We start from the raw sequence: 26,901 nt of genomic DNA, 5'->3' as shown, positions 1-26,901 counted from the left end.
TAATAAAGTAATTTCTGTAAATTCAATTATAAGTGAAAACCTTGTCATGATGAAATGTATGGCAGGATTCTCATTCAGTTCAGTGAGCCAAGCTTCAACATTACAAAACTAATTCAAAGATAAACATATTTGACTGCATTCCTCACATATTTCTTACCTCACACTTTTCATTCATATCTTTGGGCAGAATTTTTAATCTATCAAATATGTGTACTCATGCATTTAGGTGGAACTGCAACCCGATATCTGAAATTTGTGCTATAGGATTTTCACACTTAGAAATCTTGCTAAATATATATACATATACACATATACATATATATTTATTACCTAGGAAGTATACATCAAAGGAGTTGTATGATCATGGTAAGTACTAGTATCTGAAGGTTATGAAAGGAAAGAACTAAGGCCGTCTATATAGTGTTAATTCAGGCTCTTTCTATATATACACAGGCTCTTTCTATATATACACTGCAGTATAATCTATTAATAACATGGTCATGTATTGTAGTTTTAACAGGAATTTGTTTCGATAAATTAATTTAATTCACTGATGGTAAGTCATTTACCAAATTCAGAACTTCAATCTTTCCACATTTGGTGCCCCCCTACTTTACTTACTGAACATTATTGAAAGTTTGAGCTGAAAATAGTTTTCTGTGTTGTTGATCACTAGTGTCTGGGTATTCTGCAGACATGACTACATTTATATTCCCAAAGGCTCTGTGAGATGAGAGGGTGTTCTTATTCCTACTCTTTGCAGAACAGAAACACAGTGAGATTAAGATCAAAGGTATTGATTAATTTGGGCACTTGGTTAGAAACCCATGAAACTCATTCTCGCAGTGCTGATTGCACAGCCTTTCATATATGTTCAAAGCAGAGCTGGTAATGCCGAGAGAGCTCAATACTCTGCAGATCAAACCCTAAGGATTCCCACTCAGAAGACACGGATACACAGTGACAATCCCTAGAGTTAGCTTTAACAGACTCTGCTAACATCACACAGGAACTCTGTGGCAGCAGAAATCCAATCCACCACCGTGAATTATCCATGAGCATTTCCTTCTTTTTTCTGCATCCTGTTTTGTTCACTACTTTCCAGCCACTCCAAGCTAGGAATTGCTCTATTATCTTCCTTATAAATATTTCTATAAACCTTTTCATGACCTGTTAAATAAAAAGTGGAGAGGTTTTATTTTCCTTTTCAAACAAAATTAATAGCTAAGAAACTGATAGCTGTAGTAGCTCATTGTAACCCATATACACACTAGAAAGACAGAATAATTTCTAGCTTTACAGATATTTTCTCACAGTAGACGATGTTCAGATTCAGGAACACAGGGTTATATTTCAAGTTCTTGTAGGGATATATCACAAAATTTCTTCTCCTCCTCCTAAATTTCGCTGTCATTTTTCATCTCACTCAGAAGTGGTATGAGCTTAATGTCAGTAAGACACATAGTTAAAAGCAGTTAAACTATTCTGGTTTGGGAAGGTAGCTCTTATCAGCTGAAGGGTCCCAAGTTAACAGATTTTACCTCCCAAATAAAATGTGTAAAGATAAACACAAAGACGGATATTTACTACAATACAGCTGATAGATGCTACACTCACAAACCCTGCTAATTTTATGGTTTCAGATACATGTGCACAGCAAGTGTAGCAAGGAAGTCAGAGGAACTCATGTTAGTTATACTCGGAGGAAGAGGATGATGTGAAAGACAGAGAGGTTTAAATCCCCAGTATTCTTACTGCTAGCTATTGTGTTCTATTCAGGATGGCCTTGACTTGTGCCTCTGCTTAGGCCAGAGGAGGATAATGAAAACAGCTTCATGTTTCCATCTCCCCAGATCTTGAATTACTGTATTGTCAGAAGCAGGGTCTTTTTCTGCAGCTGGGAATGATGATCCCAGTTCGCCAATTCATCTAACTAGCTCAGGGCCAAAGATATCACAAATTAAAATCCTCCTCAGCAGAGGATTTTTAGAGACTTATAGATATTATACTTCGAGGTGTTTACCTGTTATAATTCTCCTTCTGTATTGCTGGCTTCAAGAGTGGAGGAAGTACAAAAAAGTGCTTAAGCTAGCTAAATATTTCCAACACAATTTTCTGTGGCATCCACAAAACCAGCTATGCCTTCTGCTTTGCTACACAGGAGAGATTTACTAGCATTTGGTTGAAATGATCTGCAAAATTCAGTTGCAATGTTGCCACATATGAGTAATATAGCCCTTGTGCCCACAAAATGCTTAATGGGCTCTGTGAAGAATTCCAGATCCTTACGGACTTTTTGTTACTCTCCTGCACACAGAGAGGATGAGTAAGAAAATTAAAGAACAACTGAGAACACATCTCCTTGCCAAGAAGATAATGCTCCTTGCAAGAACAGCAGGGAGGTCCCAGCAGGATAGCATTAGCACAGCAAGTAAGAGCACCACGTCCTCCCACTTCCCTCCTTTTGAGGTGAAAGGAGGGGAAATCTGCCCTGTCAGAATCCTCATCTCCCAGAAAAGCTGTCAGGACCACAGTGCAGACTCCAGTGGAAACAAGCATTCAAGAAAGGCAACAGCAGCAATAAATTAAATGAAAAAGCAAACAAAGCAACATGCAATTTTGTTATTTTAGTTGTTCTGGTTTATTTGTTACTTACTGTTTTTCCCTCACTCCTTATGCCTTAACTTTCTGCTTCTAAAATACACTGTTTCCTTTCTATTTAAGCTTTTGTTTAAAAGTTATCCAGTCATAATGCTTTAATGTAAAATAAATAAATAAATGAATAACAGCAGTTTTGCATTCTTTAAAATAGCTGCTTCTGCCAGCTTACTAGGTCTGGAATAGAGCCTCAGGTTTTGTTGTAGGGCAGATGCTCACACACACAGTTGTGTTGCACCATGCTAAGAGTCTGTGTTCTGTACACTTCGGTAAATAACATGCAGATATCATTAACTACCACAACAAATTCAGTTCTTTATGTGCTATACTATTTATAAAAAGACATTTGGAGCTACCATTTAATCTCAAATACTCTCAATATATTTAGCCATTTAAATTGCTGGAATAATGCCCAGATAGAAAGTGGCAAGGTATTTAAAGTTTAATTCCATTTTCTAAGTATCCTATGAATATAAAAGTCCTTCCACTTAATCTAATGCACTTCTTTGGCCTATTAGTTTTTGATTGATAGAATATGTTGAAATAAAAAAGCAGGAGTTGGCAGACACAGTAGAAATCAAAGACACTGTGAGCACGGAGGCTATATAGAAGTTATTTTGTTTTAGTAAGGGATATGTATTAGTTTCCCAAGAGTGGTGATCCTCTAGGTATTACATTGCAAAGCTTTGATCCTTGGAAATTGAGTTTTAAGTAACAGATTTGCAAGAAATTGGCAACCAATTTTTTTTTTTTTAAAGAAGAAACAGTGACCTTTTGTAAAGCAATGAGGAAACATCTGTAGAGATAGTTAGACACCAGATTTATAAATGAGAGGACTTCACTCTGCTTTGCAAGGTATATACCTTCTACCTCATATTACAATGAGTGATTTTTTGATGTCTGCATTGCATTGAACTTGCAACTCCCGTTCAACTAGAGAAACAATCAGAATTGGAGAATCATTATATTCCTTGTGTAGCTAAGTAACTGATTAAAACACAATTAATCAGCTATTCATTTTATTCGTAGGCCCCAGTTCAAGAAGACGCCAAGGTAATTTTTTTCTAATAGTTTGAATTGATTGAAGGTGTTCACAGCAGGATTAATGATCTCAATGGAAAAATCCAAGTGCAGTGTGCAGCATCTTTGACTCCCCTGCAAAGTCTCTGTTCAGCTCTGAGGATCCACGTGCTGTTGGGAGGAGTGTTCGGAAGCAAATGCCGGAGTCCAGCAGAGCCCCTTCTGACACGGAGAAGCAAAGCTCCCAGGAGAGAAGGGAGAAGCCAGGTCTCCACACAACCACCAAGGCAAGAAGCAGCAACTCCACCCGCGTGTTTCTGATCCGTGTTTCCCAGAGGTTAACTGTGGAACACATTAATCCTCTGTATGTCAAACTCTGAGGGAATTTAATTCCCATGAAATATCCTTCTCCCTAACAGCACACTCATCCTAAGAATTGACCTTATAATCTGCTCTTTGCAAGTTGCTATCTTTGTATTAAGCAACTTTAAAAACACAATTATGGAGAATACTTAGTTTTCCAGACACTAATAAGTGTTTCAAGGGCTCTGAAGAGGCACACATAAATTCCTCCCAAAATGTAAACTAGTGGTTATTACAAGATTTCTACAATGTTTGACTTTTAAATTTGAAAATGTTAGCAAACCTTCATCTATCTATGTACAGCACAAAGCAGCATGGGCTTCGGGCACAATCACAGCCAGTAGGTGTTACCTTTAAAAACTTTAAAAAGGATGAAAACTCTCAGAAGGGATACAGTCATGTCCTTTGTGAGACAAATCAGTAAACTTTCTCAAATCAAAAAATGATACTGCATCTATTTTCTATCTTCTTGTCAGATCCTCACACAGTCACTGGCTGCACGCATTGCTCAAGCCTTCAAGACTGTACATAAATACACAATAAAAGACCCTGTCAAAACATTAATCACTCTGTAATAACCGCTTTGAAATAACTCTAAGTTGTGGATATTTTTTTTTCAATTTCACTTTAAAATATCTAAAAGATAATAAACATTCCCACATAACACTCCACCCTGTTAATTTGTGCCATTAACTACTACTGCTACCCTAAAGAGAGTAGTAGTGTCTTAGTGAGATTAGATCATTCCATGCTGCAAATCTAAAAGAAAATGTCAGTCACAAGGGAGAGCTTCTAATTTTATTGACACGATTAATCTTTCAGAGTTAGCATTTGGCAAAACCACACTTGGCCTTTTTGCCAAGTCCTTTTATACCGACTCCCTGGCTTGGGATCATGTGCGGTGAATGGACTGTGGTGGACAGCAAGAAAAATAGGTTAATTTCTCTTTTTCTTATTATTTTTTTCTCTTCTTTCCCCTGTGTTTTATTATAATTGAATACAATCATTTTCACACCCAGGAAACACAATCAACTGCCTCTCCATTTTAATATTGAGAGCTATTTAGCTAGAACAGACCACTAAATTGGAAAAAAAAATACGTTACTTGCATCATTTTTACAAATAAACGAAATACATCTACATTTTTAATCCAGTTCAGTGAGTCAAAATGATATACATGGAAATTACATACATGCAACATTTATGCAGAAGGTGATATTTTTGTAACACAAAATAGAATATTTGCATAGTGAACCATAAAGCATTAAGCACCACAAAACCTTTTGCTTTTCTGAATAAGAAATCAGCAATAACTCTTAGCTGATTAAAAATATCCCTGACATGGTCAAATTAAGCAATGTTCCACCTATACAACATTTGTGAGTATTGCAATGGCCCCAGAGGGGCTACCTTGTCAAAAAAAGTACTTTCCTCCAAGATTTTAATTCAAATCATATTCAGATAAATTAGGTGGTGATTTAAAAGTAAATAAACAAACCTACAGTAATACTGATTGATGCTCATTTTCTTTGAAGAAAGTTATAAAAGACACAACTGAATATAATTTTAATTCTGTTACTTTTTCTGGGTTTAGTAACTTACTTAAGATTAACATTTTGGTGATGATGCTCTTTATCTACATGTAAAACATTTTCATAAATATCTCAGATAGACAAAATGGGCTAAACTGCCCATTTTAATATTCCCAGAAAAGTTTATCTTCTTCTAGTCATTAAAAAATAGATAAAATTTTCACTACTTCCTAAAGCCATAAAAGATTCCTTTTTAAATAGATTTCTATCTTGTCTGTCTTCAAGAGTTGAGTAGCTCAGATACATTAATCTCTTCAATGGTTAATACACTTTAAAGCAACAGAACAATAAGCTAGAAAAAATGCTCAATAAGCATTCATTGATCCAAAAGATTTGTGGGTTACTCATTTACACATGACCACGTAGAACAGAAGAGAGAAGGGGCTCTGGCATAGCATATGGTCCTTTTTCTCTCCTTTTTTTTCTTTCCTTTATGCACATGGATAAGATACCCCTAACCCGTCTACATGCTGCATGGTCCCAGCTCTCTGAGCCTGCTCTACATGAGATGCTCCTGTCTCTTAATCATCACTGTGGCCCTAACCTGATCAGACTGTTGATAATTTTGAACAACCCAAAGGAAACTTTCTTCTAGAGGCATGATATGTGACTTAACTTCAAAGTATTGCTCAACATATTTGCATGTAGGAAAAAAAGGTAAATGAACAGGAAACAGTCTACCATCACAGTCACAGAAAGATCACTTTTAAGAAACCAGTACCAATCATCTCCAGCTGGATTTTTTTGAGTATCCAAGATCTGAGAGCATATGAGAGTATCCTAGGGAGGGTAGGACATTTAGCTAGTTCCAAACAACTTAGGCTATTTTTTTTTCCTTAACTATTTTCTTAAATGTATTACTTTATACAGAAGAATACACTAATTGATATTGATATTCCTACATTATTCATATCTTACTTCATAAATACATGGTATGGGAATATTCTATAAATAACAAACGATTAATAATCTATAACATTTTAGCAATATTTAATGCAGAGTCGCTAGTGCAAATTTATCCTTATGATGGACGACTTGTTGCCCTTTTGATGTCTCTCACGAGCAATTAAATTTGTAGCAGGATGTATAGTCATGGCATGGGACAGCCAGAAAAGCCTCATAACTGCCCTACATTAATTGAGTAGGTTGCTAAATTAGTGAAAAGCTGATTCGGTGCTGCTCATTTTTTGGAAATAAATCCTCCAGTTTTTCAACAAACACTAAACTTCTGCCCATCTCTCACTGAAGTAGCAGACTCTGACAAATACCTGGCAATAGTCAGAATCTTTTACTCAGACACCTGTTCTCCCAAACTACTAGAGGAGGAATTACTTAATTTACTGGGCCATGAACACTAACCGAAATTATGTCTTTAGCATGGAATTGTTTCCCATTTACAACTATGTTATTCCCTTTACTTTTCCTCAAAATGCAATAAGCCAGTTTTTATTCTCTATCCTTTAGAGAAAAGTGCATTAATTCCTTTCTGTTTAAATGCTCCATAGAAAAGGGTTAAGAATGCAATTATCTTTCCAGCATTTATGTTATAACATTCTTCTCTTATTCATACGACAGGTGGCGGAAGCAGGGAGACAATCCCAGTGCCAGGACATTCAAAGAGTTTATCATAAAGTTAAGATTATTTGTTCTCAAAATAGAGTTTAAACATCTAAACATTACAATAAATTAAATATTCATTTGCCTGCTCCAAATTCATAAATGGAAATGTCTTTGAAAAAATAATTAATTCCATAACATTAAAATAGCATGTTGACAGTCTCAGTTTCAAGATCATACAAATAAACTAAAATATAAAAAGTAAACTGCAGAGAAGAAATAATCTTCTATTTTAAAAGATCTATTTTAAAAGATCTATTTTAAAAGATCAAACATCCTTTGTTATACATTTGCAGCTACAAACTGCTACAATGTCAATGGATCACCAAATAATTCAGCCTGTATAAACTTCATTTCCTTCATTGTTATATGTAAACAAAAACATTTCAGTCGTTTTTTAGTAGTAAGCTACAAGCCTCAACAGCATAGTGACTATTTTTACAGCACTGTATCAATGCAAGATAGCTTAAGTCAGCCAACGGCAAATCCGATCTGCGCAAGGTTGTGCCTGAGTGGAAGGAACGATCACAGCAACATTTGCAAACCCAGCTGGCCTCTGCCAACAGAACAGCAGGCACTGACCAGATATCTCAGTATTCGGGTGTTTTTCAGCTGCCGTAGCAGTGTTGTGGGGACAGGGAGGAAGGTTAAATTAGAGCAGATCCCTCACAGACCTGTTTTTTTTCCAGAGAATGGATTGACCACTGTATTACCAAGCCTAGGGCATTTCAGAAATGTCCTGCTTTATACATGTGAAGTTTTACTCAGCTTACTTTTACTCTGTGGATCAGGAGCTCTGCAGGGTACACCATATATAAAGTTATAGCTGTTGGTAGACTCTGCTGCTCAAGGCCAGCAAATCCTAGCCAGCCCCTGGTATCACCTAGAATAACTGCACTCATGAAGAGAGTGCTGCAAGAAGTCAGTCTTCTTGATCCTGAGAGTATCAAAGGTTCTTGTTAATGAGTCCTTATGATATGTTTTCTATCATTTTGCATTAGATAAGGCAATATTCACAGTTAAATTTTCTGATTCTGATTGTATCTCTACTAGCATAATTCAACTAAACCTTACTTAATAAATCTTCTAATGCATTTTAGCAAGACAAAATATAGCCTTTATTTTAACACTCATTTCTTATTAACTGTTCTTAGACTATTGTTTTCAGAGGTGCAAATTATCAGCCAATGTAAAAGTACTAAAGAAACAGACCCACTAACTTCAGTGGAACTGCCTTCAGAGTTAGACACTACAGCTACAGAGTAACACTCCCCTGCTGTACACCATATACTATGACAGGAGCTAGTGAACAAAACATAAAATTTGCACAAAGGGGTGAGTGTTTTGAAAGAGTTACAGCAAATTCCTTTTTACTTTATTAACTCCAATAACAACCAGAAATTAAAGTGCAAGCTACACAGGCTGAAAAGAGTTACAAACTGACACAGTAACCACAAATCAAATATTATACATTAAGCAAACCATATTAGGTGTGGCAATTAAAGCAGCTATTCACTGGAAATATTACCCTAAAGCTTTAAAATTGGTGGCCAAGAATAGCTAAATTAAACAGCTTAGATTAAAAGGCATCATCAACAAAGGCATGTTTACTTGGATAATGCAGGGATAAGAGCAATTAAAGAAGAGAGGTAGGCTGTATTTATCTAGCTGAAAATAAGCAACTGGAGCATATCCTTAAAATAAATGTATAAATAAAACAAATCACTCAAGGCATGATGACTCAGTTCTTCATGGCAAAAGAATGTCATGCATTTTTTAATTCTATTTTATACAAATTCAATATACTTAAGGTCTGTTTTTTTCCCCTCTCAGTGTTGCCGAAGCACAGCAAGTTTATCTAAGGTGGATATTTTTGTTCTGTTTTATTTTTACATAACGAGGAAAAGTACAGATATGATGATTCAAATTCAAATCAATGCTGAATAAAAATCATAACTGTGTATATGTTCCCGAGGAAACAAATGTGCAGCAGATTCACCATCACTTAAGGGTGGCTGTTGTTTAAGGTATTATGCAAACAAAAGCCAGATCTTCAATGGATAAGATATTTAAAAAGAAACATTTATTTCAGTATTTATTAATAAATGCAGTATGCAGCATCATTTTGTATAAAAGTGACAGGATGTTACCTTTCTTCATTTCTTCAAAGACAAAAGAATTGATTGTGTAATTTCCATGTAAATATACTCTGGCTGTGATCAAAGGATATTTTCCTTATCAAAACAGATTTTCAAATTGGGCCTTGATAAGTTGATACATTTAATTACTATTATTTTATATTTATTGATTTATCTTATGATGAAGGATGTTTTTCTCTAGACAAAGTATTGTGATGTGCTGCAAAATGAATGCTCATGCAGTGCAATTATTTATATCACATTAGGATAAAGCATCCTGAATCAAAGCTGTACCACTTTTAATCTGTTTGCACAATAGAGCCAAGGCAGTAGAGACTTTTTGTGCCTGTAACTTGACTGATGCTAAAATCAGCAGTACTAGTTTCAAAAAATCTGAGTTCTTGGAAAGAGACAATTTCTCCCAAACTAAAAATTTCAAAAGGAAAAGTACCTTTAGAGCTCAAACTTTTCCAGGCAAATATTCGCTTTATCAAGCAGCAATTGCTAAGCAATTTCTTGCAATTTGCAGGTTTCTGATGATATTGTTGCAAATCTTCTTTCCCTTTGTGAGTTTTCTTCTCAGAGGTTGACACTTCCATTCTAAACAAAAACTTAACCTTTAGGGTGTTTTTTTGGATGACATATATATAATTTAAATTCATACACAGGGGATGGGGGAAGTGAGGGGAAAAGGGAAGAGGTAGACTAAGGGTTGAGGGAAAAGGTTTAGGATCTCATTAGCCAATAAGTATAGCTGATGCTATATTAGTATTTATTAACTTAAACAAAATTACTGCATGTTTGTTTGCAATTATTTATCTGGAACATTAATTTATTTGCAAAAACATAGATAAGAATAAAAACCTTCAGGCTTTATGTTATTGTAAGAAACTTTGATTTTGTTTAAATGGTATAAATTACATAACATCCTTAGATGGTAAATAAATATTTACCTCTTACCTTAGTGAGGTGTTTAGGTAGAGGAAATAATGCAATCCTCTATGGATGTGCTTAGTATCCTTCCTGTCTCAGCTTCCCTTACTTCAGTGTCATCAAGGAGAGTGCTCTCCTCTAGCTGCTAGTGAAAGGCAGCTGCTCTCCCCAGAAGAGATGAATGGTTGGGCTTGTGTGCTGTGCCTTAATGCCACTGTCACTCAAACGCAGAAGGCAGCCGAGCCACTTAAAGCCACTTGGGGACCATTTCTCTACACTACCTTCTGATTCACATAGGCAGACCCATAAATTTCCATATGACATTATTTCTCTGGATGGACTGGCGCTCAGAAGGAGCCGGGGCCATCAGCAAGAGCCAATACCAATCAGGACCTTATCACAGTGCTTCTAGGGGACCCCAAAGCTGAGGGAAGGAGCCTAAGCCCTGTGCTCTGGCACTTCTGGGTTGCACCAGGGTCATGCAGGACTCGTGAGCAGAAATTCTCTCTCTGCTCTTGAGCTCCAGCATGAGATGCCCAGGAGACCCTCACTGCCAAGGACAGAACTAAGCCACATACTGCTGCAACCATTGGACAAACAGCTACATGCTACAAACTGGGAATAATCTCAAACGATAGCTGCAATCAGCATCAGGACACACTCGTGGCCCCTCTTTGATTCCCCTCCTCCTCCCTCTCACTAGCTGCTCGGCCACAGTCTTGAGTATAACAAGAGAGAAACACAGTGCTAGTCCTGAAGACAAAAGATATGAAAGACAAAAAGATTTATAAACCCCTGTCAATGTTCAGAGTGCACACCTGAGTTAAAAAAAAAAATCAAGCCAACTTTTCAGTTGTAAACTTACTACTTCCCAAATAAAGAAAACAAAGTACAACATGTGACTTCCCTGCATGTTCCCATTTTCCATTTTTAGGTAGAATGGTCAAAGAACATGTTTCCATTGCCTTAAATTTATCTTTATCTTAGTTATCTTTTTATAACATCCTAGAATTCAAAGTTTTTTAATCAATCAGCCTCCATACTAACTTATTTTTTCTAAATTATGATCACACAATTTGGCAAAATTTGTGTATTTAAAGTTTCCTGAACTGTGGTCTGGCTGTTTTGCTCAGTGCAAAATGTCACATATAAAACTGCATACCTATTTATAAGAACTGCAGACATCTCACATTTATCAGTTCAGGCTATTATGGAGTTTTAAGTACTTTAATTCCAACTCTAGACATAGCCTATCAATCAGCAGTGAGTTCAGTTCATAACAGCAGAGAAGCATGGGCCTTGAAAACATATTTTTAGGCAGTCAAAGCAAAGGGGAGCAGTTCTATTCAAATATATTTCAAGTCCATTGTTATTGAGAACTCAAAATAACTTGTATTTCAACAGCAGTTTTTGACACTAGGTTCTTTGAGTTCTTCAGCATGACACAGCGCTCTCGTCATGGCTGTCTTCCCATCACAAGCCAGTATCAAAGTGAGCTGAATTTCAATTTCATGGCTGAGTTTTCAGAACTTCAGCATATACAACAGAGAATTTTCTTCCAGCTTAAGCATATTTCACAGTACTCTTATCTTATACTTTTGAAAGGTGCCATTCTAAGAATAAATACTAAGCTGGTACTTTACTGTGCTTAAAAAGAAATATTTTTATACACAAGATTCAGTCCTGACTTCCAGATGACTCCTGAAACAGAAGTTTGACTTGCAAGAAGAAAACAAGAATTGTAGCTGAAGTATGTAAATATTCAAAGATAATGCTTTGCACTACTTTCACATCCTGTTTGAAAGTAGTGTTGAAATAATTTGAGTTTTCTTGATGTAAATCTGCAAAGAAACTGCGTGCCCAATTAAAGGCTAGCCCCAAATACTTGATCCTCCAGTTCAAACACTAGAACTCACGACATACAGCGTCCTTCTCAGAGGGTCATTTCAGAGCTACCTCGGATGAATGGAGATTCATTCATCCAAAGATGGTGCAAATGGAGATGCTTCTATGGGAGCTAGGCATATGGGAAAACTGAAAAATAGTAAATAAATAAATAAATAAATAAATATTACCTAGAAAGAAAAAAAAAATCTTACAGCGAGGCAGTGGCTGAGATAGGCATAGAATCATAGAATCATAGAATGCTTAAGGTTGGAAGGGACCTCCAGAGGTCACCTAGTCCAACCCCCCTGCACATGCTGTTTCAACAGAAAGGAAAAGCCTTTCCTGGATACGCCTCCAGATCAGCATCTGAAGATGAGGAGCAAGAATAAGCACATGATTTGCCAGAGATGGGCAAGTACGAATGTGACAGCACTACATGGGAGGATACGGAGAGGCAGGACTCCTGCTGAGATCTTTAGGATTTTCTCATGTATACAGCAGAAAGCTATCTCTTATTTAACATGCCTTAGAAATCCTAATGAGAGATTTTACTCTTAGAATGAAGGATTTTTTATAGAAATGTTTCAGAAGATGTCCAGGAGTTCAGATTACACTGTTTCTTTACTTCAAATCTTACTCAAGTCTGTAGCAATTCTCTTTCACAGCAAATGTACACATAGATCAGATATTCTGTATGGAGTTGATTGATCCCAGCATTAAAACTCGGCAATCACCAGTTAGTTCAACAGAGACTTAGGCTGCAGCATTACAAAGTTCAAGGAACCTTTGAGTTTTTCCACACAATAATACAGTACATCTTATATCCAATACCTAATTTATAAAAGATATTAACATCACTATTCCTAAGTAATGCACTTATCTCTTTTTCCTCTGAGTATCGAATGCTCTGACTTTGAGAAAAGAAAATGGATTTGTAATGAATTCCATATTTACAAGCCCGAGGACTATAAAAAAGTCATTATATGCAGTACCTGAGAAAAAGGGTTCATAATATGGGTAACACCAAGAAAAGTATCATGTGCAGAGAGGATTTCATTCCCAGTTCAGTGCCAAAGATGAAGCCAGGTTAAGCCAATGATGTCTGCAGAAAACTTTAAGCAAAAAGATACTGCAGCTTTCCCTGAGGCTGTGGTATATGAGAAATGAATACTGAAAAATATGGCAAGGTTACAGGATCTAGTCCTGCATTACTGCGTAGGGAAACTGCTGACATGTTGAGGAATATTACAATGAGCTGCTTCAGGGCAAAAAGCTTTTCTATTTTTTTTTCTATCAGAATCAGTTTTTAATAGTACTTTATGATATCCATTTTTGTCAGCAGAAAGAAAGAATTTGTGAAAGGAAAGGAAAATTGCATTCTCTTTCTGTAAAAATCAAAGTAGGAATAGAAAAATATTTGAAGCAAAAAATCATCAGTATTTATTTACCAACTTTGTGCAGTGCTCTCTAAGATTTTACTGTTGCATTAACCTCAGTGCCATTAACATCTTTTATGAAGACCTTTTGAACACATTCATTTGTTTATTCATAGGCAAAAACTGACATTTGAATAGATGAAGAATCAAAAGTTTCCTGTACTCTTTAATACTGATTAAAAATTTGGGTTCACTTTTGCCAAGAGGTAGTAAAATATGCAGGCAAATCTCTATTTCACTTGAATGCAGTTGGGAGTCAAGCAGAGCCAGCCACTCTGGACAGTTCTTGGGAAGCATGTGAAAATCCACCACAACTTCAGGATTAGACCAAAGTTTTTATATGGAGAACTGCTTTCTTCTCTATTTTCACCTCAAAAAGGTCATTCACCATGATGTATTAAATGTCTATAGATCTTGTCTGTTCATGCATAGTGAATCCATATATTGTAAATGAGGAGCACGGAAAAGAAATGTGGTGAAATGCAGTAGTGCCCCGGAATTCCCACAGGTTTTTTTGGACCCTTTACTGGGACCTTTAATGGTAATAATTGTTTTCTAGCCATAAACATATGAATTTGAAGATCCTATCCGTGTTCGCATGGATTATGTCACCGCATTTGTGGGCAGCACAGATGATAAGAGCACATTTTGACACCTTCAACAGTTATTTGACTGCAGCAAGAACAATGAACAACACAAGCGGCAGCAAGTGCTGTGGGTGGGAATTTCAGAGCTCTCCTTCACTCTGCCAGAGAAATTACAGAGCATAATGAGCCCTCCTGGGGTTAGAGATATATTGGGACAAGCTCTCATGGGATGATTCAGTAGCTGAACTAAATTGAGAGAAAGGGTCTATCTCCTGTCAGATTATAGTGATGAGAGAGATGACGGTGACTGTGATACAGGCCGAAAGGATTTTAATATTAATTAAATGTTAATCTTAATTAAAACATTCTTGATTGCTCTTAGCAGTTGCCTAGAATACATTCTACCGTGTTGGCTAAACTGACAGGGGGATTTGGGTGTTCACTGGTAATAAACACTTCTCAGCAGAGATACATAGTCTATTTACTATTGAAAGAACAGATTTGTGACTTCCAAGAAGGTTTCTTGTCAATACCTTCGGGGTTTAAGTCTTACAGGCCTTATTACAGATACAGAATAACCTTTCATTTTCCAAAATCATAGGACAAAATTTGGCTAATCAGGAGGGAAAAAAAATGATATGCAGCCCCTAAGAAATCTCTGGCTATTATCTAGAAAGTAACTTTAGAATAACAAATTTGAGTAAACAAACATGCATTAATTTCTGGAAAGGCACTACATCAACAGTTCTTAATATATGTTTTGCAAAACTTTTCAGCAGTACCAGATAGCTCAGAAGATGAAGCTTCAAAATTGAAGAGGTCCATCCTCCCATTGGGACTGACACTGGCAAGTATTTCACAACAACCACAAGCCAGTGGGATACCCTGAGTAAAGCATATATACTGAGCAGACTATACTGAGCTGAGCCATTTCACTTTTGAGAATGGTATGACATTAAGCGGTTTGACATTAAATGTGGAGCAGAAACATACCTAGATGCCACCAGCATCACTGATAGATTAGTATGCTACCTCAGAGTTATTAAAACATGAGACTGGTCCCAAAAAATGTGTGAAATCATTATATTTACTTTTGTCAATAGTAGTAAATAAAAGATGTTATCATGAACACTGTGGCGGGAGAAACAAAAAGCACAGAAAATAAAGGAATACCCGTAGATTAGCTCACTAACTTCTCCATGTGTAAACACATAGATTACCAACAACTTCTGATAAGAATTCAACTAGAATTTGCTGGTCTTCCCCTTCTTTTCTTGGTCTAAGTTGTCAATTTCACAAGCATTACAGGTATCATTGCACCTATCAGTAAGGGACTTTATAATACCCAGAAAGCTACTAAAAAAAAATGCATGCACTTTTCTTCCGCACAAGGAGCAGTATTAACTTTTCATCTGGGTCTGAATTTATTATATAGTGAGGCTATAATCCCACATCACTGCGATGACTTTGGCACCTTTTATGAGCCCTATGTCTATTGTGCTCACAACATAACATAAACAGCAGAAAATTCCCAAGTAAACTCATAACTATCACAGCTTCATATCAGGTGATGATCACTAGCTTGGAAAGTGTTGAATTTTGAAAGGGATCCTTCTATTGTTTCAACTTAAGTCCTAAATAGGCTAATATTTGCCAAAATATTCTCAGAAGCTCTCTCTATATATGTAATCTATAACCACAAAACATGAAACAGATTATCTATCCTTATATAAAAATTATTTTTATTCTTATTCTGGAGTTTGCAAAATGCAGCAGGATTGAATTTGGCCAGGACATTTAAATAGATGTGTGCATATGTATATATATTTCTTTCATATTCACTTCATCAATAGCTAGATACAGAGAAAAGGTGTTCAGTTCTGATATTAATCCAACTAATTTGGTACAATGCAACTGAATTAAGAACTTAGCCAGTAAACCTAATAGGGACAGTGCCTTATCTATGAACATCTAAATAATCAAAAACTAGTCAAATCAAAATAAAATGAATAAAACCCTTTGTCAGTACAATAACAGGCTGCTTTCCTGGCTGGTCGTTGTATCTTTGTGCTCTCCTTTGGTAGCAGCCACTAATGGACAACATTGCTAAGAAGGGGCTGCAACCTGCAGCGCCTGGGCAAAACAAACTGCCTACGAGCAAGCACGTTGTGGAAGGGGATCCCCTTCAGCCCTTAATAAATGAAGATAACTGAAGGATGACAAACATTTCTCTGACCCCCTTTTTAACCTCTTTGCTTTTACAAGTAATACAGTATTAATACTTTAAATACTTTTTCTAAGGTTTGATTTCCTTTATGCAAAGTATTGTTAGAAGTAAGCAGGGCAGAATAAGAAAATGCTAAATAAAGTAAACCCTTTACAAATTGAGTCCCTAACTGCTGCACAGCAGTAATTGCTGCTGTCTCTTACTCACTAAAGAACAAAAACAAAATCTGAATGATTTTTAAATTTTTTAAGTGTTGACAAACACAGTACTTTAAATAAATAAAAAGAGAAGATAAGCAAAAGGGACACAAATTGAATAGCTGAAATTAGACACTTCTAAAAATTGATTTGACCATGACAAGTGTTTTATTTGTAATGCAGTCAGAGAAGATGGAGCTTGAGAAGACAATGGAATGCACAATACACTTGGTAAAGAAAGCAAAGCAAGTTTCATATTTCAAACAAAATTGATTATGAACTAGTAGACAAAAAAAGATTATTTCATATTTCAGCTGAACATAATTAATGGAAAATACATTTTCCCCCCAAAGATTTACAAGTCTCATTTAGAAGGGATATACACATTGCTTGGAGAAAGTACACATGAATCAGCATCAGCACATTTTTCACTTGCGTCTCTGATGAAGTATTAGCTGAAGAACTCTTAAACGATCTTCCAAATCTTGGAGACTGCTATACAAACTGTATAAGAACTAGAACTTCTACACTGCTATATTATGTAGCACTAACCAAAATCATCCGGAAAATTATTGTCTCATTAAATTTCATGCCTATCGCCTTAGCAAAATAGTGATAAACATCACAAGGGCAATGAAAATAGGAGATTAAAATGGTAAAAAGTCATTACAGACATTTTCAAACAGACTTTATAGTCGTGTTTATCTCAATACACATACAAAGTGAGCAAAGTTATAAAGCAGATAAAAGCAGTGAATATTTATGAATTTTAATACTGTTTTTCATATGCTGTCATAAAATTTTACTCTTATGAAATTGTTTTCAAATAATTTATCTTTTCCTATATATCTGAACAGCCTGAGGGTTGAACAGAGGTGAAGAGAACACAAATTTGGACATCTAATCAACTAGAGTATTTTGCAGTTGCACAAACATCAGGGCTTGATTCTCTGATACGCTCCCAACTCTTACTGTCAATAACCAAAGGAGGTGGTGGTCAGCATTTTGCAAGATGAGGTCTGGGTGAATATCAAACACTGGCAAATTACCACATTAAATTATTTTAGGAAGCAATTAAGAAGATAAACAAAAAAATCTTTAAAACATGTATTATTTAGTGAGGCAATAGTAGAAGTGTTTTGTGCAACTTTGGAGTAACAGCATTTTACATTTCAGCTGATCATTAGTTCTGGAATTTCAAACAAGAAGTGACATAGGTGTTTTTGCTGCTTCATGCAAAAAAAACCCCTTCTAATTTATCATAACTACTCAATCTATTAACAGTTAAAACTGTCTGCTCCGACTTTTTATTGGTATCACATAGTAGTTTGCTCTACGTCCAGGATTACCGATCACTGTTCAATTGCTATTAACTTTTATTTACCACACAACGTGCACAGCAGTAAAAAAATCAAAAAATGTTTGTGCATGCCACAGACATGAAGAGGTTCAAGATATTTACATATATCCTGAGTACAAGTTGATCAATATTCCTAACCTAGGGTGAAGTGGCATCAGCGTGTGGCAGGCTGAATGTCCCCATCGCTAATCATCTGTGTCACCCGCACGGTGTAAAACGCTTAGCTTCTAGGGATTTAGCGTTTGTTGAGAATTTGCCTGACTGCAATGGGAACACAGAGCAAGGAAGGCACAAGCAGTGTAAGAGAGCAATACCTTTAAACTTCCAGTGCCACGACTACATCTAATGACAGTGTTTTTGTCCTCCTAAATTCTTGGCCTAATTGGAGAAACTAATAGGGTAGTTAGTTAGCAAAACTGATGGTTGTGGTGACTTCTATGGCAGCAATTTTTCAAAGAAAATCAGCAGAAATCACACAAAATGACCACCAAACAAATAGTAACTACAGGTTTAGCATTAAGAGAGACAGCTCTCCTCAGTAATTAGAACACAAAATAACAGTAACTAAGAAAACCCCCTTAGTGGCCATGTTCTATTTATTGATTTGCAATAATAGCATAATGATCCTCAGACACTACAAACAGCAGGGATAAAATGGTATTACAAGAGAGAAGAGCTTCTCATCAGTTTATTAATGCCTATCTCATAGATTCTTGCACACACAATTATTTTGAAAGTGAACTGTCACATATAAGGGGTGTCCTATTGAGTATCTGCGGGTGCCAAGGCTTTTTACAGTTTCAGTAATTCCACACCTGACGGACTTTTCCTCAAAATAATCTTAAAATATCAAGCTAGGGATTTTCATTACAGAAAGAACTTTATCAGCATGAGTCTTAGTGCTGTGAGCTATTTACATGAGGGCCATATCATGGAGGTCATACCATCATAATATTACTTGGACAGAACACAGTAGCCTGCTAAAATAGATTTAGGAGGCTATGTAGTATTTCAAAATGGAATACAAAGACAATTTTGTATCTGTGCACGTAGCTGATGAAGGTGTATTTTTATATTTGATAATGTATAGTCAACATATGTTCAAATGCTTATCCAATTAAAGAGGGGAGGAGCTATTTACAGAATTACTGTGAAATTATAAAATGGACCAGTGATACAGGGTATTTAGAATCTACGAGGCAAATTCCATCAACCGCAGGCCTTATAACACCTTTGCAATGACTCAAAACTCTATGTTAAGTTTATAACTCCACTGCTAGCTTCCAGAAAAACAAAGCTGACGCTCCCCAGCAAACTAGCAAGCTCTCAGAAATCCTCATACTGTGCTCTTACTGCACAGTAGCAAAGAAGGCATTACAGAACTTGGAAAGAAACAGAAAAGACATAATTTAGTAGTTCATGAACCTCTGCAAACCAGCCTGTCAAAATCTTGCAGAACCTTACACTTTTTGGAAGATGCACTTGAGAGATAAACAGTATTGTCACCTCAGTCTACTTTCATCAAAAGAGAGAAAACACATTTGTTTCTCAGTGTTAATGAAGAGGAGGGACAATTTCTCTCTTTTTTTTTTTTTTTTGGATAAATCCATATATAATGAATGTTCTTTCAAAAATGAGACTGGAGCTAGACTCTACTAATAAAGGATGGAAAAATAATTACATGTATTTTTATATTGCTTATGTATTCAGCATAGCTGGAGACTGTTCATCTTTGATGCATTCTAAAAAACTCTAGACTCAGAACCCGCACATTTCAATAGCTGAAAATGGAGAATAGTTTGTTATGAACCCTAGAAGACTGAATAACTACGAGCAAATTAGAACTGTGCTGCCTGACTTAAATCTAGGTACTTTTGCGTCCTTTCTTTATCATGCAATAAAAAGGGATTTGACATAGCACTTTAACTAGGTGGTGTGTGATCCCTAGTGCCATCAGCACCATCAACTTACATAAGAGGATCTTCAGCTATGTCTCTGTTCATTAAGTTTTATTATTTCATAGTTAACATCCTATTAAACATAAATGAACGAGGTCATCCAGTAATGAAAATACATCTATGAATACAGACGGGCTCTTCGTTCAACTCTTCTAAATTTTATCAGCAATTTAAAAGACACTATCAATCTCTTATATGGAAAATTAGACATGCAAAGATTGATGGAGTAAGTACTCAGGAAGATATTTTACAGTTAAAGGATAAACTCTGTAATTTTTCTCAGTTCAGCATAATGCATAATAATCCTTCTAGGAAAAAAGAACAGAAGCTCTTCCTTAGTTCTAACAGAAGCTCTTCTTAGTTTCTAACAGAAAGAAAAAAAAAAAGAAAAAAAAAAAAAAGCAACAACCTAAGATTATACCAGAATAGCATTTTCTTTTCAAATCTACACCTCAAAAAAAGATGAGAAAACCGAATGTGCTCAAAAGATCACCACAAAGTGATCCAATGACTGGAAAGCAATTTTATCTTAAGGAATTCAGATTACCTGAATTGGAAGTTAAGAAATATTTACATCTCTCTGTGAAGACATATATACATGCAAAAGAGATCTGATTAATGAAAACTACTGAGACTGGCAGACATGGACCAAGTATGATGCAATTACTAAAAACTCGACCTAGACAATCTGGAAAAAGAGATAAATTTTCCTTATCGTCAGAATTGTTAAACACTAGTGGTGATCTTTAATGCTTCATTTTGTACAGAACAATGACTGTATTTGAAACAGCTCCAGGGAAAGGCAGATCTCTGGCTGAAGGAGATCGATCTAGGAGATTACTGTGATCATTTTTGGACTATCAGAACTGCTATCATTTTCAGATGAAAGGAAAAAACACTCCTTTCACAGACTGTTTGTAAGGTTACCTCCACATTCATCAAAAGCCAGAAATGTAACTTAATGAATATGGCACACAGTTCTTTAGCAATTCTATGGAATTCTCTAAAACACTCCAGAGGTACCAAGAATACTTTTACTCTACAACACCTAAACACTAACAAATGAATACAAGCGGAATCACTTTTTCAAGTTTTGGCCACTTGTCTGCATTTCTTTACATTGTCCTTCAGTCCTTCCAAATTCCATATAAATTCATATTTTATCAGATCATCAACATTTAACACTATGTTAACATTTAACACTATGTTAAATGACCAAATGTTCAGGTGATTAAAGCATCTGAATAATTGAAGAGATTCCTAATAGAATAATTAGAATTAGTGTTAACTATATCCCTATTTTTTATAACTTTAGATGTGGTTCAAAATAATAAACCATCTCATACATCAAATGACTTTCCAGCATCTACAGTTCAGTTCTTGAAATTGTTGGTTATGAAGGTAGTCATAAACTTTACAAATAATAATGAGATTTTTGACCTTCCAGTGTCATGTGGATTGATGTGTGTCTGACATAGCCTGACTTTACTACTAACTATGAAAGCTCTCAGCTTTGTCATTGTCCCCATCTTGTAATTGGATGTGCTAATTTCAAAGGAGTCTAAAATAGAAGAGTAAAACTAGGGAACAGAGAGTAAGAAGAAATTATTATTTTTAAGATACATGCATATTTATAGTTCTTGTAAAACAGAAATGGTTATGATTTCTCAGTTAAATATTTTATATCAAATAAAGTTGCAAACCACATGGTGCATATCAATTTATGGGAATTCCAATTTCTCAGTAATTGAAGTCCACTGACTATACCAAAATGTGAGAACCACAATATGTCAGTCACTTTCTGTTACACAATATACATTGACGAAGCAAAGTAACTATAGTAATATATTGTAATGATAACTGAGCTTAAACTCAACTCAGTTAATAACTGATTGTCATAGGATTTATATATCTGTACATTATAAAGAATTCATATTTTGTATACACAGCTTTAAGTGTTCCCACACCTGTCACTGTCTCAGCTCTGACGGTGGCATTGAAGTGGAATCCATTAGAAAATTCTAAGCACAACTGTACACTTTTGCAATTCAATATTTAAAAATTCAATTTGTGGTGCAGAATAATTGCTGAGACTGGGAACACGATCTAAAGATTCATGATATGTGGCACCATCAAATTCTGTTTTTATTTTCCCCATATTCAAATATTCATATGCAGAAACACTAGCAGCCCATGTAATTAAAGGATAGTTATCCTATGGACCCAAAACTCACGTTATGTTATTACTGTTAACCTAAGAATATAAGTGCTAAGAGTTCAGACAACGTTTTGAGAAACTAACACTTTGCAGAAAGAGGAGGGCGATTTAACCTTCAGATGCTCTCTCAGCCCTAGTCCTGTACCATGTTAGTGCAGCAAAGGGAACTTGGGTGTTCTGACAATTTAGGACTTGTTAAATGCCATGACATTTCCTGTAAGGACTAGGATAGTAGAGTCAGTATCATGACTCCAAATACTAGTTCAGGTACACATGTGTACACACCCATGCATTTGTACATTTAATTACTTAATACGTATACGATGATTCCAGAAAGCAAAATACTACGATGTATAAACCTTTACTACAAGAATGGAAAATGTGCTAACTTCTCATTTATCTTCATATGATATCATATTAATTTTCCCCTTTCTGTATACCTCTCCACTAATTCAAAAAAGCCAAATTAACCCAAAAAGTGGAGGCACTTGAACTACAGAATAATCTCTAAACTTGCTAAGTGCCTGTCGAGCACATGTTTTCATTTCCTTGTTAAGCGGTATATTAAAATATGATCGCACACAGATCTTTACACCATGAAAATTACTTTTTCCCAGACAAATTTCAGGCAAAAATACTTTTATCATTAACCAACTCTCCTTTAAAGTATCATGCCAGAAGATTTTCAGAAAGTGCTTTAATGTAAAATCTACAAAATCTAAAATCTAGATTATACCATTTTTTCTGTGATACAGATGGAAGTTTTTGTGTTAGATGGAAATTTTCCACGTGAATCACATCAAAGATCAAAGATCCTATTCACAAATTGCTGAGTTAGAGGACAGTAGATGGTACAGGAGCCATTTGACTCTGGGCACCCAGCGCCCATATGTAAACCCCTTGGGTGAACCCCTTAACTCCATGTATAGTCACTCAGGACAAGATTCATCAGAGGGTGACGGAGAATATCTTCAGGTTCTGCTTTGAACTACCCTCTTCTGCCTATGTATTCTGACCTGATTAGCTGCTTAAAGTTAGACAACGGGAATACATTTTGCTCTCTTCAATTTCCATCAAGACTTAGCACTCACATGCACTATGGGAGCATGAAACAAAAAGTCATAGAAGTGAAAGTTATATCACAAGCAATGCAATGGAAGCATTAAAAAGCTGTTATCTACCAATCATAACCATGTTATCAACCATTGATGTACAATAGGTACAGATTACGTCTGTACCTAATTAACAGGGGCGATTCATGAGTGGAGGAAGTTGGCAGAATGAGGCAACAGGGATCACTCCTGTAGAAGCTGAAGATGCTCCTGCCTACAGGTTCCCATCCCTTACCGTACTATGGTAGCACCCAATGGGTTCAGTATGCTAAGTACCATGCCAGCACATTGCAAGAAACATTCCTCTCCCTCTGAAGTACAGTGCAGGCAGGCACGATGCTGGCCAGAAGGATGCTCTCCTTGCCTGTCTGACAGACGGGCACGGAAGCCAAAAGAGAGAGCAGGGTTTGCCCGAGGCAGTGGGCAGCTGAGCAGGGATTGAACCTAAATGTTTCTTGTTCCAGACCAGTGCCTGCACTCATTAATAGCTGCTTCCTTATGTCTTTTTGTCATAGTCTGCTAAGTAAAGGAGCACCATTTTGTCCCAGGTTTAATAGCACCATAGTCTTAGAGGCATACAAGAATCAGTATCTTTTAAGGAACAGACTATATATTTAGGTTGTATTGATTTTAGTTTCTTCCCTCAGCTAACATGTTCTTTAAACCATCTCCACTAATTTGATTCAAGCTTTGGAAGGAAATCCTTTGAGAGCACAGTCTTTCAGTTAAACCACTAATGTAATTTTTCATCAATCAAATATGAAAGACTTGAAAAGAAAATAAGCACGAACTATGAGAAACACTCCTGAAGGCAGTTCAAAAGATGCATATCTCTGCAGCTCTGCAGAGAGATGAGAGATTCAGTTTTGTGTCACAATACTGAGTGATTAGAATTTATGAATCATACATCTATTTTCTGAATTGAGAGAGAAGAAAACAACTGTAAAATTGGATAAACCAGAAATAAAGTCTTAGATAAGATAGTTGCAGACCATATTTGTATGACAAGGTAATTTTTTTACTAGTTATTGCAAGGCAAGATCTGCCCATGCAATCAGCAACAGACAAACTTCAAAGAGTTCAGAGAATCATTACTTTGTTACTTCCTAAACCTACACAGTGTAATGAGTTACACATGGCTGGGTTTTATTTGAGACAGAGAGAGATTAAAAAAGTTAAATCAATGAGCCAAGCACTGTGCTGATAGAAATCAGTCAAAGTGGGTGAATGGGGAAACAAAAGCTCCCCAAACACACTAGTTCAGTGAATTTAACACCGCGTAAAAATCTGCGAGAAATTTACAACTAGTAGTGATGAGGTGTATTGACAATAAGCTGCTTTCTGTTTTAAGAATAATATTGTCTTTTGGACTCTTGGGAAAGGCACAGTATACTCTGAACTATTACTTCTGAGATAACAAGAAAATGATATCCTCATCTGAAAAAGAAAAGAAAAAAAAAAAAAAGTAATAATGGAAGAAGCAGGGCAAATGAGGCTGCAAAACCAGAAGAGCTACAGTGTCACCTAGGCTCCCACTGCTTTGCGTACGCAAGTGCTCAAAACTTGATCCTATTTACTCAAAGTTAATTATCCACACCACTCACTGTATAGAAAGACACATCATTACTAGTGCCAAGGAATCACTTTGAAAGGGCTATAATAAATGCAGGTTGTACAGATAAACCACAAATGATGAGGAAATTTATGCTGAAAATAAAAAATGTGAGAGAAAACAACCTCATAATAAAACCTCCAAAGTATGAGGAAAATATAATAATCTTTTACCTTCTAATTTTATCACAGCGAAAAGAAGCCTTGTGGCAAAATATGTCAATTCCAAAACTGCAGCTTTGACACTTTAACACTTCTAAAAAAGAGCTAAAAATGAATTTTGAGGCCAGCTCATGCAATGGACTAGGGCAGTAGGTAAAATACTGGATGAAGAGAAAGGCTGGTACAACAAGTGATTGCCCATAATATTTATCAAAACTTCTGGACAATTTGGAGAGCATTATTATCTGTGAATAAAAAGCCACCACAAGGGTATCCTGATAATAAAGAATTGACCCTTCTAGCATATCCCCACTAAAACCTCTTGCTGCATTACTATCACGTATTAGGCAAAAGGCTGGGGAGTTTTAACCACGACACTAGTTGCTCACTGCTAAAAAGCTGGGGGGTTGCATGTGCATGGGGCAGGTGAGAACCAAGCGAACTCCAAGAGACCTTTGCAGCACTGAACCTTTAGCGGCCATGTACCAAACACAGTTCAACGAAACCTAGGTCTCTCTTCACTGCAAAGCTCAAATAATCTTTAATCTTTCAATAATCTGTAGCGGCATTTCTTCCAGACAAGTTGCAACTTGCTGTCTTAATGTACTTTGACACTAAAAGGAACATTACAAATTTTGTGAGGTTTTTATTTTACTGATAAGAGATACTCTTTCACTCTCTGTTCTTCATTAAGAAGGCTGTCTCCCATAAGACCTCTAAAGTTTCATCCCAATAGAGTGATGGTTTAAGAAGCACCTTAAGATTAACAGAATAACTCATCAGTTCCAGCAGCAGATACATTTGAGCGCTGGAATTTGAAAACAGGAATGGTAGTGGTAAAATTTTAAATTAAAGCATTTGCCCTGAAGTAATTGTATGGGTCTGAGTTCCATTATAATATGTGCTAGTTTTAATGTCTCAGCCACCTACATGCTGACCAGAAGTGAAGTATGCCTTGGGAATAATATGAAACCATGTTTAATTAATATTATGGAAGTAATTCTTGTGAATAGAAAGTTTGCTTTGTAATCCAGTCAACCACAAAGTTATTTTACACTTGATTGATTGAAAATAAGGTTTACTCTACTGCACTCATATGGTCATCTAAAGTAGTATTAAAAAGAAATCAAAATACATTGAGGAAGCTATATATAATACCATTTTAGCCTAAAATAAAGACTTATTACTTCCTTAAAAATATATTTTGTGAAAAAGATATCCGTTGTTTTCATTATCAGTTATGACACTGCATAAGATTAGTAATTCTTATATTAGAAAGACATAATCATTCGTATTAATACTTACAGGTGTACTGAATTCAACTGTTATACTCATATTAGGGCTTCTGATTTTAGATCTTTATGTAACTTAATCACCAATTCAGAAAAAAAAATCAATGAACAGTTTTAAGCTACTGCTTAAAGCCTGTAGATATCATCAACCTTGGAGATGTCATAGGTCTTGTACTCTTTACAATATTATGTAAAAAGCATTTAATCCTCTTCTAGAAAATGTAAGAACATCCCAGAATAAGAAACAAATGAACCCTCTCCATCCTCTGGGTCTTACAGCTGTTCAGCTCTTTCAAAGCTTCATGTACAAATCCTTCCACCCTTTGCACTGTTCAGAGGTCAGGCTTTGATTCAAGAAAACATCTGCATTTAGAAAGCACTCTCAATTGCCAGACTTTGTAAGTACGCAGACAATCTGCCCGGAACACTTTCCTGAGTGAGACTCTAGGTAACAGTAAGCAGAGATTGAATAATCTGTTCACAACTTTGCAACACATTTTAATACAGAGAATTTTTTGAAATTTGGGATCATT

At 35.9% G+C, this 26,901-nt stretch overlaps 1 protein-coding gene across 3 annotated transcripts in view; it reads right to left on the bottom strand.

Moving 5' to 3' along the window:
* Positions 1-26,901, bottom strand: part of KCNIP4 (potassium voltage-gated channel interacting protein 4) — a 374,869-nt gene that overhangs the window by 326,019 nt on the left and 21,949 nt on the right. The window contains exon 1 of one of the 3 annotated variants that reach the window (XM_088539954.1): positions 9,840-9,974. The exons of the other annotated variants lie outside the window; for them this stretch is intronic. The gene's annotated coding sequence lies outside the window, so the exon portion shown is untranslated. Of the gene's footprint in view, positions 1-9,839; positions 9,975-26,901 lie in introns of those variants that run through there. 3 annotated transcript variants of the gene reach the window in all.

This window comes from Tinamus guttatus, unplaced genomic scaffold (genome assembly GCF_059628265.1).
Source record: "Tinamus guttatus ecotype Peru unplaced genomic scaffold, ASM5962826v1 Tinamus_guttatus_pri_ptg000052l, whole genome shotgun sequence".
NCBI lineage: Eukaryota > Metazoa > Chordata > Aves > Tinamiformes > Tinamidae > Tinamus > Tinamus guttatus.
This window is presented reverse-complemented; position numbering and strand designations above follow the sequence as displayed.